The sequence below is a fragment of the Loxodonta africana genome, chromosome 14 (genome assembly GCF_030014295.1).
Source record: "Loxodonta africana isolate mLoxAfr1 chromosome 14, mLoxAfr1.hap2, whole genome shotgun sequence".
In the NCBI taxonomy this organism is placed as follows: domain Eukaryota; kingdom Metazoa; phylum Chordata; class Mammalia; order Proboscidea; family Elephantidae; genus Loxodonta; species Loxodonta africana.
The window spans coordinates 5460475-5478844 of NC_087355.1; positions in this window are offsets into that span (position 1 = coordinate 5460475).

The following is an 18370-nucleotide window of genomic DNA, read 5'->3' on the forward strand; positions in this document are numbered from 1 at the left end:
ATGATTGTTGTTGTTAGGTGCCGTTGAGTCGGTTCTGACTCATAGCGACCCTATGCACAACAGAACAAAACACTGCCCGGTCCTGAGCCATCCTTACAATCGTTGTTATGCTTGAGCTCATTGTTGCAGCCACTGTGTCAATCCACCTCGTTGAGGGTCTTCCTCTTTTCTGCTGACCCTGTACTCTGTGAAGCATTATGTCCTTCTCCAGGGACTGATCCCTCCTGACAACAAGTCCAAAGTATGTAAGACGCAGTCTCACCATCCTTGCTGCTAAGGAGCATTCTGGTTGTACTTCTTCTAAGACAGATTTGTTCATTCTTTTGGCAGTCCATGGTATATTCAATATTCTTTGCCAACACCACAATTCAAAGGCGTCAACTCTTCTTCGGCCTTCCTTATTCATTGTCCAGCTTTCACATGCATATGATGCAATCGAAAATACCATGACTTGGGTCAGGCGCACCTTAGTCTTCAGGGTGACATCTTTGCTCTTCAACACTTTGGAGAGGTCCTTTGGAGCAGATTTGCCCAATGGAATGTGTCTTTTGATTTCTTGACTGCTGCTTCCATGGCTGTTGATTGTGGATCCAAGTAAAATGAAACCCTTGACAACTTCAATCTTTTCTCTGTTTATCATGATGTTGCTCATTGGTCCAGTGGTGAGGATTTTTGTTTTCTTTCTGTTGAGGTGTAATTCATACTGAAGGCTGTGGTCTTTGATCTTCTTTAGTAAGTGCTTCAAGTCCTCTTCACTTTCAGCAAGCAAGGTTGTGTCATCTGCATAAGCAGGTTGTTAATGAGCCTTCCTCCAATCTTGATGCCCCGCTCTTCTTCACATAGTCCAGCTTCTTGTATTATTTGTTTAGCATACAGATTAAATAGGTATGGTGAAAGAATACAACCCTGACGCATGCCTTTCCTGACTTTAAACCAATTAGTACCCGCTTGTTCTGTCTGAACAACTGCCTCTTGATCCATGTAAAGGTTCCTCACGAGCACAATTAAGTGTTCTGGAATTCCCATTCTTCGCAGTGTTATCCATAGTTTGTTAAGATCCACACAGTCAAATGCCTTTGCATAATCGATAAAACCCAGGTAAACATCCTTCTGGTATTCTCTGCTTTCAGCCAGGATCCATCTGACATCAGCAATGATATCCCTGGTTCCACATCCTCTTCTGAAACCGGCCTGAATTTCTGGCAGTTCCCTGTTGATATACTGCTGCAGCCGTTTTTGAATGATCTTCAGCAAAAATTTGCTTGCGTGTGATATTAATGATATTGTTCTATAATTTCCACACGTGGTTGGATCATCTTTCTGGGGAATAAGCATAAATATGGATCTCTTCCAGTCAGTTGGCCAGGAAGCTGTCTTCCATATTTCTTGGCATAGATGAGTGAGCACCTCTGGAGCTGCACCTGTTTGTTGAAACATCTCAATTGATATTCCATCAATTCCTGGAGCCTTGTTTTTCGCCAGTGCCTTCAGAGCAGCTTGGACTTCTTCCTTCAGTACCATCGGTTCCTGATCATATTCCACCTCTTGAAATGCTTGAATATCGACTAATTCTTTTTGGTATAATGACTCTGTCTTTTGATGCTTCCTGAGTCATTTAATATTTTCCCCATAGAATCCTTCACTATTGCAACTCGAGGCTTGAATTTTTTTTCAGTTCTTTCAGCTTGAGAAACGCCGAGCATGTTCTTCCTTTTTGGTTTTCCATCTCCAGCTCTTTGCACGTGTCATTATAATACTTTATTTTGTCTTCTCGAGATGCCCTGTGAAATCTTCTGTTCAGTTCTTTTACTTCATCAATTCTTCCTTTTGCTTTAGCTGCTCGACGCTCAAGAGCAAGTTTCAGAGCCTCCTCTGACATCCATCTTTGTCTTTTCTTTCTTTTCTGACTTTTTTTTTAATTAACTTTTATTAAGCTTCAAGTGAACATTTACAAATCCAATCAGTCTGTCACATGTAAGTTTACATACATCTTACTCCCTTCTCCCACTTGCTCTCCCCCTATTGAGTCAGCCCTTTCAGTCTCTCGTTTCATGCCAATTTTGCCAGCTTCCCTCTCTCTCTATCTTCCCATCCCCCCTCCAGTCAAGAGTTGCCAACACACTCTCAAGTGTCCACCTGATTTAATTAGCTCACTCTTCATCAGCATCTCTCTCCCCCCCGCTGACCAGTCCCTTTCATGTCTGATGAGTTGTCTTCCGGGATGGTTCCTGTCCTGTGCCAACAGAAGGTCTGGGGAGCATTGCCGCCGGGATTCCTCTAGTCGCAGTCAGACCATTAAGTATGGTCTTTTTATGAGAATTTGGGGTCTGCATCCCACTGATCTCCGGCTCCCTCAGGAGTTCTCTGTTGTGCTCCCTGACTGGGCAGTCATCGATTGTGGCCGGGCACCAACTAGTTCTTCTGGTCTCAGGATGATGTAGGTCTCTGGTTCATGTGGCCCTTTCTGTCTCTTGGGCTCTTAGTTGTCGTGTGACCTTGGTGTTCTTCATTTTCCTTTGCTCAAGGTGGGTTGAGACCAATTGATGCATCTTAGATGGCCGCTTGTTAGCATTTAAGACCCCAGACGCCACATTTCAAAGTGGGATGCAGAATGTTTTCATAATAGAATTATTTTGCCAATTGACTTAGAAGTCCCTCAAACCATGTTCGCCAGGCCCCCGCCCCTGCTCCGCTGGCCTTTGAAGCATTCATTTTATCCCGGAAACTTCTTTGCTTTTAGTCCAGTCCAATTGAGCTGACCTTCCATGTATTGAGTGTTGTCTTTCCCTTCACCCAAAGCAGTTCTTATCTACTGATTAATCAATAAAAAACCCTCTCCCTTCCTCCCTCCCTCCCTCCCTCCCTCCCCCCTTCGTAACCACAAAAGTATGTGTTCTTCTCAGTTTTTTCTATTTCTCAAGATCTTATAATAGTGGTCTTATACAATATTTGTCCTTTTGCCTCTGACTCATTTCGCTCAGCATAATGCCTTCCAGGTTCCTCCACGTTATGAAATGTTTCACAGATTCGTCACTGTTCTTTATCGATGCATAGTATTCCATTGTGTGACTATACCACAATTCGTTTACCCATTCATTCGTTGACGGACACCTTGGTTGCTTCCAGCTTTTTGCTATTGTAAACAGAGCTGCAATAAACATGGGTGTGCATATATCTGTTTGTGTGAAGGCTCTTGTATCTTTAGGGTATATTCCAAGGAGTGGGATTTCTGGGTTGTATGGTAGTTCTATTTCTAACTGTTTAAGATAACGCCAGATGGATTTCCAAAGTGGTTGTACCATTTTACATTCCCACCAGCAGTGTATGAGAGTTCCAGTCTCTCCGCAGCCTCTCCAACATTTATTATTTTGTGTTTTTTGGATTAATGCCAGTCTAGTTGGTGTGAGATGGAATCTCATCGTAGTTTTAATTTGCATTTCTCTAATGGCTAATGATCGGGAGCATTTTCTCATGTATCTGTTGGCTGCCTGAATATCTTCTTTAGTGAAATGTGTGTTCATATCCTTTGCCTACTTCTTGATTGGGTTGTTTGTCTTTTTGTGGTTGAGTTTTGACAGAGTCATGTAGATTTTAGAGATCAGGCGCTGGTCTGAGATGTCATAGCTGAAAATTCTTTCCCAGTCTGTAGGTGGTCTTTTCACTCTTTTGGTGAAGTCTTTAGATGAGCATAGGTGTTTGATTTTTAGGAGCTCCCAGTTATCTGGTTTCTCTTCATCATTTTTGGTAATGTTTTGTATTCTGTTTATGCCCTGTATTAGGGCTCCTAGGGTTGTCCCTATTTTTTCTTCCATGATCTTTATCGTTTTAGTCTTTATGTTTAGGTCTTTGATCCACTTGGAGTTAGTTTTTGTGCATGGTGTGAGGTATGGGCCCTGTTTCATTTTTTTTTTGCAAATGGATATCCAGTTATGCCAGCACCATTTGTTAAAAAGACTATCTTTGATCCGGGGCCAAGATGGCGGACTAGGTGGACGCTACCGCGGATCCCTCTTGCAACAAAGACTCGGAAAAACAAGGGAATCGATCACATACATAACAATCTACGAACTCTGAACAACAAGCACAGACTTAGAGACGGAAAATGAACAAATACGGGCAGACAGCGACTGTTTTCAGAACTAGGAGCCAGCGCACGAGGCAGGTGACCTTCGGAGCCCGATCTGGGGCAGAGCCCGGGGGGCAGACGGCACAGAAAGGGGGCCCACCCCTTCCCCCCCGAACCCATCCCGGGAGGAAGTTTAGCAGGTTGGCGCGGGCGGCGTAGGGGCGCAGCCGGAGGGAGAAGCACCCGGGAGGCAGTGACTGATCTGGGAGGGGGGAGAACAGCGTCCCAGCTGGGGTGCCGTCCCGCCGGGAGTTAGGCGAGAAGCCGAAGGGGCGCAAGCGGGGGGGGGTCAACTATATTTCCCTAAAGTGACCCCAGGGCGGGGCCCACACGTTCGTGCGGGAGGACGCACACCCAGTCCGTGCGTGTGGCGCGGCACACCAGAGGGAGAAATCCCCGGAAGTGTCTGGTCTCAAAGCAGGGAAAGCAGCATCCCAGACGGGGAGCCATTCCGCTGGGATCTGGGCACGCGCGCCGGTGGGGCATGAGCGCGGGGTCCATTTTTATTACCCTGAATTGACCCAGGGGGCGGGACCACCTGGTCGTGCGAGTGACGCCCTCCCAGTTTGCGTGAGAGGTGTGGCACACCGGAAGGAGAAGTCCCTGGGAGGAAGTGATTGGTCCCGAAGCGCGGAAAGTAGCGTCCCAGACGGGGTGCCGTCCTGCTGGGACTTGGGCGCGCGCACGAGCGGGGCGTGAGCGCGGGGTCCATTTTTATTACCCTGAATTGACCCAGGGGGCGGGCCCACGTGGCCGTGCAGGTGACGACAACCCAGTTCACGCGAGAGGTGTGGCGCTCCGGAAGGAGAAGTCCCCGGGAGGAAGTGACTGGTTCCGGAACGGGGAAAGCAGCGTCTCAACCCGGAAGTCATCCCGCTGGGATATGGGCGCGCGCATGGGCGGGGTGTGACCGCGGGACCCAATTATAATCGCCTGAATAGACCCTGGGGGCGGGCCCACCCGTTCGTGCGGGAAACGCCCACCCAGCGCCCACGAGCGGTGCCGCGCACTGGAGGAAGTCCCCAGGAGGAAGTGACTCGTTTCCGAGCAAGGAAAGCAGTGTCCTAGCCAGGGACCCGTCCAGCCCAGATTTTGGCGAATGGGGGCGGAGCGTGAACGTGGTGTTCAGCTCTATATTCTGTGGTGCTACACTCCTAGCTCTCAGGTCCCTCCCCCACCCTCCCCAGGCGACCCCATTAACATCCGAATACCCGGAGCCAGAGAGAGAATTCAGATAGGGATCTGACTGCATTTTTTTTTAGCCAACTACTTGGAAAATCTAGTTTCCCAGTGATGGCTCGGAGACAGCAGTCCATATCAAACCACATAAAGAAACAGACCATGACAGCTTCTCCAACCCCCCAAACAAAAGAATCAAAATCTTTCCCAAATGAAGATACAATCCTGGAATTATCAGATACAGAATATAAAAAACTAATTTACAGAATGCTTAAAGATATCACAAATGAAATTAGGATAAATGCAGAAAAAGCCAAGGAACACACCGATAAAACTGTTGAAGAACTCAAAAAGATTATTCAAGAACATAGTGGAAAAATTAACAAGTTGCAAGAATCCATAGAGAGACAGCATGTAGAAATCCAAAAGATTAACAATAAAATTACAGAATTTGACAACACAATAGAAAGTCAGAGGAGCAGACTCGAGCAATTAGAATGTAGACTGGGACTTCTGGAGGACCAGGGAAACAACACCAACATAGCTGCAAAAAAATCAGATAAAAGAATTTAAAAAAATGAAGAAACCCTAAGAATCATGTGGGACTCTATCAAGAAGGATAACTTGCGAGTGACTGGAGTCCCAGAACAGGGAGGGGGGACAGAAAACACAGAGAAAATAGTTGAAGAACTCCTGACACAAAACTTCCCTGACATCATGAAAGACGAAAGGATATCTATCCAAGATGCTCATCGAACCCCATTTAAGATTGATCCAAAAAGAAAAACACCAAGACATATCATCATCAAACTTGCCAAAACCAAAGACAAACAGAAAATTTTAAAAGCAGCCAGGGAGAAAAGAAAGGTTTCCTTCAAGGGAGAATCAATAAGAATAAGTTCAGACTACTCAGCAGAAACCATGCAGGCAAGAAGGGAATGGGACGACATATACAGAGCACTGAACGAGAAAAACTGCCAACCAAGGATCATATATCCAGCAAAACTCTCTCTGAAATATGAAGGAGAAATTAAGATATTTACAGATAAACACAAGTTTAGAGAATTTGCAAAAACTAAACCAAGACTGCAAGAAATGCTAAAGGAGATTGTTTGGCCGGATGACCAATAATATCAGGTACCAGCACAATACAAAGTCACAAAACAGAACGTCCTGATATCAACGCAACTCAAACAGGGAAAGCACAAAAACAAACAAATTAAGACTAATTCTAAAAAATAAATAAATAAACAAAATAATACACACAACAGGAAATCATGGAAATCAATAGATAAACGATCAAAATAATCAAAAAGAGGGACTAAATATAGGTGGCATTGAACTGCCAGATGGACAGTGATACAAGGCGAAATAGAAGGATACAAGTTAGGGTTTTACTTAGAAAAATAGGGGTAAATAAAAAGGTAACCACAAAAAGCAATATCAATCCCATAACTCAAGAAAAAAGCCAAGAAAAACGTAACGACTCAATAAACACAAAGTTAAACATTATGAAAATGAGGATCTCACAATCTACTAAGAAAAACGTCTCAGCACAAAAAAGCATGTGGAAAAATGAAATGGCCAACAACACACATGAAAAGGAATCAAAATGACAGCACTAAATACTTACTTATCTATAATTACGCTGAATGTAAATGGACTAAATGCACCAATAAAGAGACAGAGAGTCACGGACTGGATAAAAAAACACGATCCATCTATATGCTGCCTACAAGAGACACACCTTAGACTTAGAGACACAAACAAACTAAAACTCAAAGGATGGAAAAAAATATATTAAGCAAAAAAGGAGTAGCAATATTAATTTCTGACAAAATAGACTTTAGACTTAAATCTGCCACAAAGGATAAAGAAGGACACTATATAATGATAAAAGGGACAATTGATCAGGAAGACATAACCATATTAAATATTTACGCACCTAATGACAGGGCTGCAAGATACATAAATCAAATTTTAACAGAATTGAAAAGTGAGATAGACACCTCCACATATATAGTAGGAGACTTCAACACACCACTTTCGGAGAAGGACAGGACATCCAGTAAGAAGCTCAATAGAGACACGGAAGATCTACTTACAACAATCAACCAACTGGACCTCATTGACTTATACAGAACTCTCCACCCAACTGCTACAAAATATACTTTTTCTTCTAGTGCACATGGAACATTCTCTAGAATAGACCACATATTAGGGCATAAAACAAATCTTTCCAGAATGCAAAACATCGAAATATTACAAAGCATCTTCTCAGAACACAAGGCAATGAAGCTAGAAATCAATAACAGAAAAACTAGGGAAAAGAAATCAAATACTTGGAAAATGAACAATACCCTCCTGAAAAAAGACTGGGTTAGAGAAGACATCAAGGAGGGAATAAGGAAATTCTTAGAAAGCAACGAGAATGAAAATACTTCCTATCAAAACCTCTGGGACACAGCAAAGGCAGTGCTCAGAGGCCAATTTATATCGATAAATGCACACATACAAAAAGAAGAAAGAGCCAAAATCAGAGAACTGTCCCTACAACTTGAACAAATAGAAAGTGAGCAACAAAAGAATCCATGAGGCACCAGAAGAAAACAAATAATAAAAATTAGAGCTGAACTAAATGAATTAGAGAACAGAAAAACAATTGAAAGAATTAACAAAGCCAAAAGCTGGTTCTTTGAAAAAATTAACAAAATTGATAAACCATTGGCTAGACTGACTAAAGAAAAACAGGAAAGGAAACTAATAACCCGAATAAGAAACGAGAAGGACCACATCACAACAGAACCAAATGAAATCAAAAGAATCATATCAGATTACTACATAAAATCGTACTCTAACAAATTTGAAAACCTAGAAGAAATGGATAAATTCTTGGAACAATACTACTTACCTAAACTAACACATTCAGAAGTAGAACAACTAAATAGACCCATAACAAAAAAAAGAGATTGAAATGGTAATCAAAAAACTCCCAACAAAAAAAAGTCCTGGCCCAGATGGCTTCACTGCAGAGTTCTACCAAACCTTCAGAGAAGACTTAACACCATTACTATTGAAGGTATTTCAAAGTATAGAAAAAGACGGAATACTACCCAACTCATTCTATGAAGCTACCATCTCCCTGATACCAAAACCAGGTGAAGACATTACAAAAAAAGAAAATTTTAGACCTATATCCCTCATGAACATAGATGCAAAAATCCTTAACAAAATTCTAGCCAATAGAATCCAACAACACATCAAAAAAATAATACACCCTGATCAAGTGGGATTTATACCAGGTATGCAAGGCTGGTTTAATATCAGAAAAACCATTAATGTAATCCATCACATAAATAAAACAAAAGATAAAAACCACATGATCTTATCAATAGATGCAGAAAAGGCATTTGACAAAGTTCAACACCCATTTATGATAAAAACTCTAACCAAAATAGGAATTGAAGGAAAATTCCTCAACATAATAAAGGGCATATATGCAAAGCCAACAGCCAATATCACTCTAAATGGAGAGAACCTGAAAGCATTTCCCTTGAGAACGGGAACCAGACAAGGATGCCCTTTATCACCACTCTTATTCAACATCGTACTTGAAGTCCTAGCCAGGGCAATTAGGCTAGACAAAGAAATAAAGGGTATCCAGATTGGTAAGGAGGAAGTAAAGCTATCACTATTTGCAGATGACATGATCGTATACATGGAAAACCCTAAGAAATCCTCCAGAAAACTACTGAAAGTAATAGAAGAGTTTGGAAGAGTCTCAGGTTATAAAATAAACATACAAAAATCACTTGGATTCCTCTACATCAACAAAAAGAACACCGAAGAGGAAATAACCAAATCAATACCATTCACAGTAGCCCCCAAGAAGATAAAATACTTAGGAATAAATCTTACCAAGGATGTAAAAGACCTATACAAAGAAAACTATAAAACTCTGCTACAAGAAATTCAAAAGGACACACTTAAGTGGAAAAACATACCCTGCTCATGGATAGGAAGACTTAACATAGTAAAAATGTCTATTCTACCAAAAGCGATTTATACATACAACGCACTTCCAATCCAAATACCAATGTCATACTTTAAGGGAATAGAGAAACAAATCACTAATTTCATATGGAAAGGAAAGAACCCCCGGATAAGCAAAACATTACTGAAAAAGAAGAAGAAAGTGGGAGGCCTCACCCTACCTGATTTCAGAACCTATTATATAGCTACAGTAGTCAAAACAGCCTGGTACTAGTACAACAACAGGCACATAGACCAATGGAACAGAATTGAGAATCCAGATATAAATCCATCCATGTATGAGCAGCTGATATTTGACAAAGGACCAGTGTCAGTCAATTGGGGAAATAATAGTCTTTTTAACAAATGGTGCTGGCATACCTGGATATCCATTTGCAAAAGAATGAAACAGGACCCATACCTCACACCATGCACAAAAACTAACTCCAAGTGGATCAAAGACCTAAACATAAAGACTAAAACGATAAAAATCATGGAAGAAAAAATAGGATCTACCCTAGGGGCCCTAATACAGGGCATAAACAGAATACAAAACATTACCAAAAATGATGAAGAGAAACCAGATAACTGGGAGCTCCTAAAAATCAAACACCTATGCTCATCTAAAGACTTCACCAAAAGAGTGAAAAGACCACCTACAGACTGGGAAAGAATATTCAGCTATGACATCTCAGACCAGCGCCTGATCTCTGAAATCTACATGACTCTGTCAAAACTCAACCACAAAAAGACAAACAACCCAATCAAGAAGTGGGCAAAGGATATGAACACACATTTCACTAAAGAAGATATTCAGGCAGCCAACAGATACATGAGAAAATGCTCTCGATCATTAGCCATTAGAGAAATGCAAATTAAAACTACGATGAGATTCCATTTGACACCAACTAGACTGGCATTAATTCAAAAAACACAAAATAATAAATGTTGGAGAGGCTGCGGAGAGACTGGAACTCTCATACACTGCTGGTGGGATTGTAAAATGGTACAACCACTTTGGAAATCCATCTGGCGTTATCTTAAACAGTTAGAAATAGAACTACCATACAACCCAGAAATCCCACTCCTCGGAATATACCCTAAAGATACAAGAGCCTTCACACAAACAGATATATGCACACCCATGTTTATTGCAGCTTTGTTTACAATAGCAAAAAGCTGGAAGCAACCAAGATGTCCATCAACGGACGAATGGGTAAATAAATTGTGGTATATTCACACAATGGAATACTACGCATCGATAAAGAACAGTGACGAATCTCTGAAACATTTCATAACATGGAGGAATCTGGAAGGCATTATGCTGAGCAAAATGAGTCAGTTGCAAAAGGACAAATATTGTATAAGACCACTATTATAAGATCTTGAGAAATAGAAAAAACGGAGAAGAACACATACTTATGTGGTTACAAAGAGGGGAGGGACGGAGGGAGGGAGAGGGCTTTTTATTGATCAATCTGTAGATAAGAACTGCTTTGGGTGAAGGGAAGGACAACACTCAAAACAAGGAAGGTCAGCCTAATTGGACTGGATTAAAAGTAAAGAGGTTTCCGAGATAAAATGAAAGCTTCAAAGGTCAGCGAAGCAGGGGCTGGGGTCTGGGGAACTTGGTTTGAGGGGACTTCTAAGTCAATGGGCAAAACAATTCTATTATGAAAACACTCTGCATCCCACTTTGAATTGTGGCGCCTGGGGTCCTAAATGCCAACAAGCAGCCATCTAAAATACATTAATTGGTCTCAACCCACCGGGAGCAAAGGCAAAGGAAGAACACCAAGGTCACACGACAACTAAGAACCCAAGAGACAGAAAGGGCCACTTGAACCAGAGACCTACATTATCCTGAGACCAGAAGAACTAGTTGGTGCCCGGCCACAATCGATGTCTGCCCTGTCAGGGAACACAACAGACAACTCCTGAGGGAGCAGGAGACCAATGGGATGCAGACCCCAAATTCTCATTAAAAGACCACACTTAATGGTATGATTGCGACTAGAGGAATCCCAGAGACAATGCTCCCCAGAACTTCTGATGGCACAGGACAGGAACCATCCCCGAAGACAAATCATCAGGCATGAAAAGGACTGGTCAGTGGCGGGGAGAGAGATAGTGATGAAGAGTGAGCTAATTAAATCAGGTGGACACGGGAGAGTGTGTTGGCAACTCTTGACTGGAGGGGGGATGGGAAGATAGAGAGAGAGGGAAGATGGTAAAATTGGCACGAAACGAGAGACTGTAAGGGCTGACTCAATAGGGGGAGAGCAAGTGGGAGAAGGGAGTAAGATATATGTAAACCTACATGTGACAGACTGATTGGAATGGTAAATGTTCACTTGAAGCTTAATTAAAAAAAAAAAAAAAAAGACTATCTTTTCCCCGATTAACTGACACTGGGCCTTTGTCAAATATCAGCTGCTCATACGTGGATGGATTTATATCTGGGTTCTCAATTCTGTTCCATTGGTCTATGTGCCTGTTGTTGTACCAGTACCAGGCTGTTTTGACTACTGTGGCTGTATAATAGCTTCTGAAATCAGGTGGAGTGAGGCCTCCCACTTTCTTCTTCTTTTTCAGTAATGCTTTGCTTATCCGGGGCTTCTTTCCCTTCCATATGAAATTGGCGATTTGTTTCTCTATCCCCTTAAAATATGACATTGGAATTTGGATCGGAAGTGCGTTATATGTATAGATGGCTTTTGGTAGAATAGACATTTTTACTATGTTAAGTCTTCCTATCCATGAGCAGGGTATGTTTTTCCACTTAAGTATGTCCTTTTGAATTTCTTGTAGTAGAGCTTTGTAGTTTTCTTTGTATAGGTCTTTTACATCCTTGGTAAGATTTATTCCTAAGTATTTTATCTTCTTGGGGGCTCCTGTGAATGGTATTGATTTGGTTATTTCCTCTTCGGTGTTCTTTTTGTTGACGTAGAGGAATCCAAGTGATTTTTGTATGTTTATTTCATAACCTGAGACTCTGCCAAACTCCTCTATTAGTTTCCGTAGTTTTCTGGAGGATTCCTTAGGGTTTTCTGTGTATAAGATCATGTCATCTGCAAATAGTGATAGCTTTACTTCCTCCTTGCCAATCCGGATACCCTTTATTTCTTTGTCTAGCCTAATTGCCCTGGCTAGGACTTCAAGTACGATGTTGAATAAGAGTGGTGATAAAGGGCATCCTTGTCTGGTTCCCGTTCTCAAGGGAAATGCTTTCAGGTTCTCTCCATTTAGAGTGATATTGGCTGTTGGCTTTGCATATATGCCCTTTATTATGTTGAGGAATTTTCCTTCAATTCCTATTTTGGTTAGAGTTTTTATCATAAATGGGTGTTGAACTTTGTCAAATGCCTTTTCTGCATCAATTGATAAGATCATGTGGTTTTTATCTTTTGTTTTATTTATGTGATGGATTACATTAATGGTTTTTCTGATATTAAACCAGCCTTGCATACCTGGTATAAATCCCACTTGATCAGGGTGAATTATTTTTTTGATGTGTTGTTGGATTCTATTGGCTAGAATTTTGTTGAGGACTTTTGCATCTATGTTCATGAGGGATATAGGTCTATAATTTTCTTTTTTTGTAATGTCTTTACCTGGTTTTGGTATCAGGGAGATGGTGGCTTCATAGAATGAGTTGGGTAGTATTCCGTCTTTTTCTATGCTTTGAAATACCTTCAGTAGTAGTGGTGTTAAGTCTTCTTTGAAGGTTTGGTAGAACTCTGCAGTGAAGCCGTCTGGGCCAGGACTTTTTTTTGTTGGAAGTTTTTTGATTACCGTTTCAATCTCTTTTTTTTGTTATGGGTCTATTTAGTTGTTCTACTTCTGAATGTGTTAGTTTAGGTAGGTAGTGTTTTTCCAAGAATTTATCCATTTCTTCTAGGTTTTCAAATTTGTTAGAGTAGAATTTTTCGTAGTAATCTGAAATGATTCTTTTAATTTCATTTGGTTCTGTTGTGATGTGGTCCTTCTCGTTTCTTATTCGGGTTATTTGTTTCCTTTCCTGTTTTTCTTTAGTCAGTCTAGCCAACGGTTTATCAATTTTGTTAATTTTTTCAAAGAACCAGCTTTTGGCTTTGTTAATTCTTTCAATTGTTTTTCTGTTCTCTAATTCATTTAGTTCAGCTCTAATTTTTATTATTTGTTTTCTTCTGGTGCCTCATGGGTTCTTTTGTTGCTCACTTTCTATTTGTTCAAGTTGTAGGGACAGTTCTCTGGTTTTGGCTCTTTCTTCTTTTTGTATGTGTGCATTTATCGATATAAACTGGCCTCTGAGCACTGCTTTTGCTGTGTCCCAGAGGTTTTGATAGGAAGTATTTTCATTCTCATTGCATTCTATGAATTTCCTTATTCCCTCTTTGATGTCTTCTCTAACCCAGTCTTTTTTCAGGAGGGTATTGTTCATTTTCCAAGTATTTGATTTCTTTTCCCTAGTTTTTCTGTTATTGATTTCTAGTTTCATTGCGTTGTGGTCTGAGAAGATGCTTTGTAATATTTTGATGTTTTAGACTCTGCAAAGATTTGTTTTATGACCTAATATGTGGTCTATTCTAGAGAATGTTCCATGTGCACTAGAAGAAAAAGTATATTTTGTAGCAGTTGGGTGGAGAGTTCTGTATAAGTCAATGAGGTCAAGTTGGTTGATTGTTGTAAGTAGGTCTTCCGTGTCTCTATTGAGCTTCTTACTGGATGTCCTGTCCTTCTCCGAAAGTGGTGTGTTGAAGTCTCCTACTATAAATGTGGAGGTGTCTATCTCACTTTTCAATTCTGTTAAAATTTGATTTATGTATCTTGCAGCCCTGTCATTGGGTGCATATATATTTAATATGGTTATGTTTTCCTGATCAATTGTCCCTTTTATCATTATATAGTGTCCTTCTTTATCCTTTGTGGTGGATTTAAGTCTAAAGTCTATTTTGTCAGAAATTAATATTGCTACTCCTCTTCTTTTTTGCTTAATATATTTTTTTCCATCCTTTGAGTTTTAGTTTGTTTGTGTCTCTAAGTCTAAGGTGTGTCTCTTGTAGGCAGCATATCGATGGATCATGTTTCTTTATCCAGTCCGTGACTCTCTGTCTCTTTATTGGTGCATTTAGTCCATTTACATTCAGCGTAAGTATAGATAAATAAGTTTTTAGTGCTGTCATTTTGATGCCTTTTAATGTGTGTTGTTGGCCATTTCATTTTTCCACATACTTTTTTGTGCTGAGACGTTTTTCTTAGTAGATTGTGAGATCCTCATTTTCATAATGTTTAACTTTATGTTAGTTGAGTCGTTACGTTTTTCTTGGCTTTTATCTTGAGTTATGGAGTTGATATTCCTTTTTGTGGTTACCTTATTATTTACTCCTATTTTTCTAAGTAAAAACCTAACTTGTATCATTCTATATCGCCTTGTATCACTCTCCTTCTGGTAGTTCAATGCCTCCTATATTTAGTCCCTCTTTTTGATTATTGTGATCTTTTACCTATTGATTTCCATGATTCCCTGTTATGTGTATTATTTATTTATTTAGAATTAATCTTAATTTGTTTGTTTTTGTGCTTTCCCTATTTGAGTTGAAATCAGGACGTTCTGTTTTGTGACCTTGTATTGTGCTGGTATCTGATATTGGTCATCTGACCAAACAATCTCCTTTAGCATTTCTTGTAGCCTTGGTTTGGTTTTTGCAAATTCTCTAAACTTGTGTTTATCTGTAAATATCTTAATTTCTCCTTCATATTTCAGAGAGAGTTTTGCTGGATATATGATCCTTGGTTGGCAGTTTTTCTCCTTCAGTGCTCTGTATACGTCGTCCCATTCCATTCTTGCCTGCATGGTTTCTGCTGAGTAGTCTGAACTTATTCTTATTGATTCTCCCTTGAAGGAAACCTTTCTTTTCTCCCTGGCTGCTTTTAAAATTTTCTCTTTATCTTTGGTTTTGGCAAGTTTGATGATAACATGTCTTGGTGTTTTTCTTTTTGGATCAATCTTAAATGGGGTTCGATGAGCATCTTGGATAGATATCCTTTCGTCTTTCATGATGTCAGGGAAGTTTTGTGTCAGGAGATCTTCAACTATTTTCTCTTTTTTTTCTGTCCCCCCTCCCTGTTCTGGGACTCCAATCACCTGGAAGTTATCCTTCTTGATAGAGTCCCACATGATTCTTAGGGTTTCTTCATTTTTTTAAATTCTTTTATCTGATTTTTTTTCAGCTATGTTGGTGTTGATTCCCTGGTCCTCTAGATGTCCCAGTCTACATTCTAATTGCTCGAGTCTGCTCCTCTGACTTCCTATTGCGTTGTCTAATTCTGTAATTTTATTGTTAATCTTTTGGATTTCTACATGCTGTCTCTCTATGGATTCTTGCAACTTATTCATTTTTCCACTATGTTCTTGAATAATCTTTTTGAGTTCTTCAACAGTTTTATCAGTGTGTTCCTTGGCTTTTTCTGCAGTTTGCCTAATTTCATTTGTGATGTCTTTAAGCATTCTGTAAATTAGTTTTTTATATTCTGTATCTGATAATTCCAGGATTGTATCTTCATTTGGGAAAGATTTTGATTCTTTTGTTTAGGGGGTTGGAGAAGCTGTCATGGTCTGCTTCTTTATGTGGTTTGAAATGGACTGCTGTCTCCGAGCCATCACTGGGAAACTAGTTTTTCCAGAAAATCCGCTGACTGGTATGCTGGCTCCTGGCTCTGAAAACAATAGCTGTCTCCCCATATTTGTTCGTTCTCCGTCTGTAAATCTGTGTTTGTTGTTCAGAGTTCGTAGATTGTTATGTATGTGATCGATTCACTTGTTTTTCCGAGTCTTTGTTGCAAGAGGGATCCGCGGTAGCGTCCACGTAGTCCGCCATCTTGGCCCCGCCTCTGACACGTATTTTTTGAGGACACAATTCAATCCACGACATTCCACACTTTGGCCCCCCAAAATTCAAGTCCTTGCTACATGTAAGACACATGCACCCATCATACCACAGCAAAAGTGTTAAATCAACTCCAAGCCAAAATTTAAAAATTCCTCTTCGTCTGTGAAATCTAAAATATAAGTTATCTGCTTCCAAAGTACAATGGCAGAACAGGCACAAGCTAGACATTTCCATTACAAATAGGAGAAATTGGAGGGAAAGAAGTCATAACATGCACCAAGCAAGTCAGCAGAACTCATTACATTAACCCTCAAGGCTTTGAAAATAATCCTCTTTTCTCTGAGACAAGTTACACAATAGCCCTGCCCTCCAGAATCTAGGTATTGACCATGAACTTCGGATTCTGAGTGGAGGCCCCTTGGCCTTGGGCGTCAGCTCCACCTTGCAGGCCCACTGGGATGGCAACTCTGCTCCTTCAGCTTTAGGTGCACCATTCTCCTAGTCCTTCTAAGTGGTGACTCCACTCTTAGAAGCAGCAGAGGCCATGGCTCCACCCTTTGGAACCCCAGAGGTCATGGCCATACCTTTCGAGACTGAGGCATCTTGGCTTCCTGTGTTCCTTGGCCTCTCGGCCCCCAGGTCTGACAACCATATCTGCCCTGCTATAGCAAGTGTTCCAAAGTGTTGTAGCTCCACTGATAAGTGTCCAGAGGCACCCTACTCCACCAGGAAGCCTCCTGTGCACAGGCATTCAGCTCTTTTGCTCCATGGGTTGGCTCTAGCGTTGTCTGGTGCTGGTCTCCTGGTTCTGCTGCTGCCAGTTGGCTGTTGCTGCCAGTCCTCTACTGCTATTTCTCACCATCTGTGCCTTCTCTGGTGTTAACATTTCTCCTCACTTCCTTCTGAGTCTTCTATCCACTCACAGTTTCAAAACTGCTTCCACATTTTAGGTATCAGTTAAAGCAGCACCTTACTCTCTTGGTACCACATTCTGTCTTAGTGAAAACACTTAGGATAATTAACATCAGATCACAAAATGGAGGACAGGCACACAATACTGGGAATCATGGCCTAGCCAAGCTGACACACATTTTGGGGGGACACGATTCAATACATAACAAATTCCTTTTTAAAATACATGATTTGCAAATATTATCTCCCATTTGTGTGGTTTGTCTTTTTTCTTTTCTTGATGGTATTTTTTGTAGGACAAAATATTTTAATTTTGATGATGTCCAATTTATCTTTGTTTGTTGTTGTTGTTGTTTATGCTTTATGGTATCATATCTAAGAAACCACTGCCTGATACAAGGTCACTAAGGTTTACATTTAAGTTTTCTTCTAACGTTTATAGTTTTAATTCTTATGATTGGGGCTTTGATCCATTTTGAGTGAATTTTTGTATATGGTGTGAGAAAGGAATCATTTGCTGAAAAGACTACTCTTTCTTCATTGAATTGTCTTGGCTACTTTAATGAAATCAATTTGCCATAAATGTGGGGTTTATTTCTGTACCCTCAACTCTCTTCCCTTGATCTATGTATTTGTCTATCTTTATGCCATTACCGCACTCTCTTGATTACTGTAGGTCTGCAGTGTGCTTTAAAATTGGTAAGTGTGAGTCTTCCTACTTTGTGCTTTTTAAAGATTGTTTTGGCTATTTGGAGTTTTTTGAATTTCCACACAAATTTTAGGATGAGCTTCTCAATTTCTGCAAAAAAGTTAGCCAGGATTTTGATTGGGATGACATTGAATCTGTAGATCAATGAAATCTTAACATGAAATCTTTCAATCCATGAACACGAGATTGAAATTAAAAAAATGATAATAATAAAGATGAAAAATGTAAGTCTATATTTATTTATTTTCTTTAATTAATTTCAACAATATGTTGTAGTTTTAGAGTATAAATTATTTACTTTCTTCTTGAAATTTATTTCTAAGTATTTATTATTCTTGATGCTCATCTCTCAGTTTGTCATGCTGTGGTGGCTTGATTGTTATTATGATGCTGGAAGCTATGCCACTGGAATTTCAAATACCAGCAGGGCCACCCATGATGGACAGGTTTCAGCAGAGCTTCTAGACTAAGAGACTAGAAAGAAGGACTGGGCAAACTACTTCTAAAAAAATTGGCCAGTAAAAACCTTATGAATAGCAG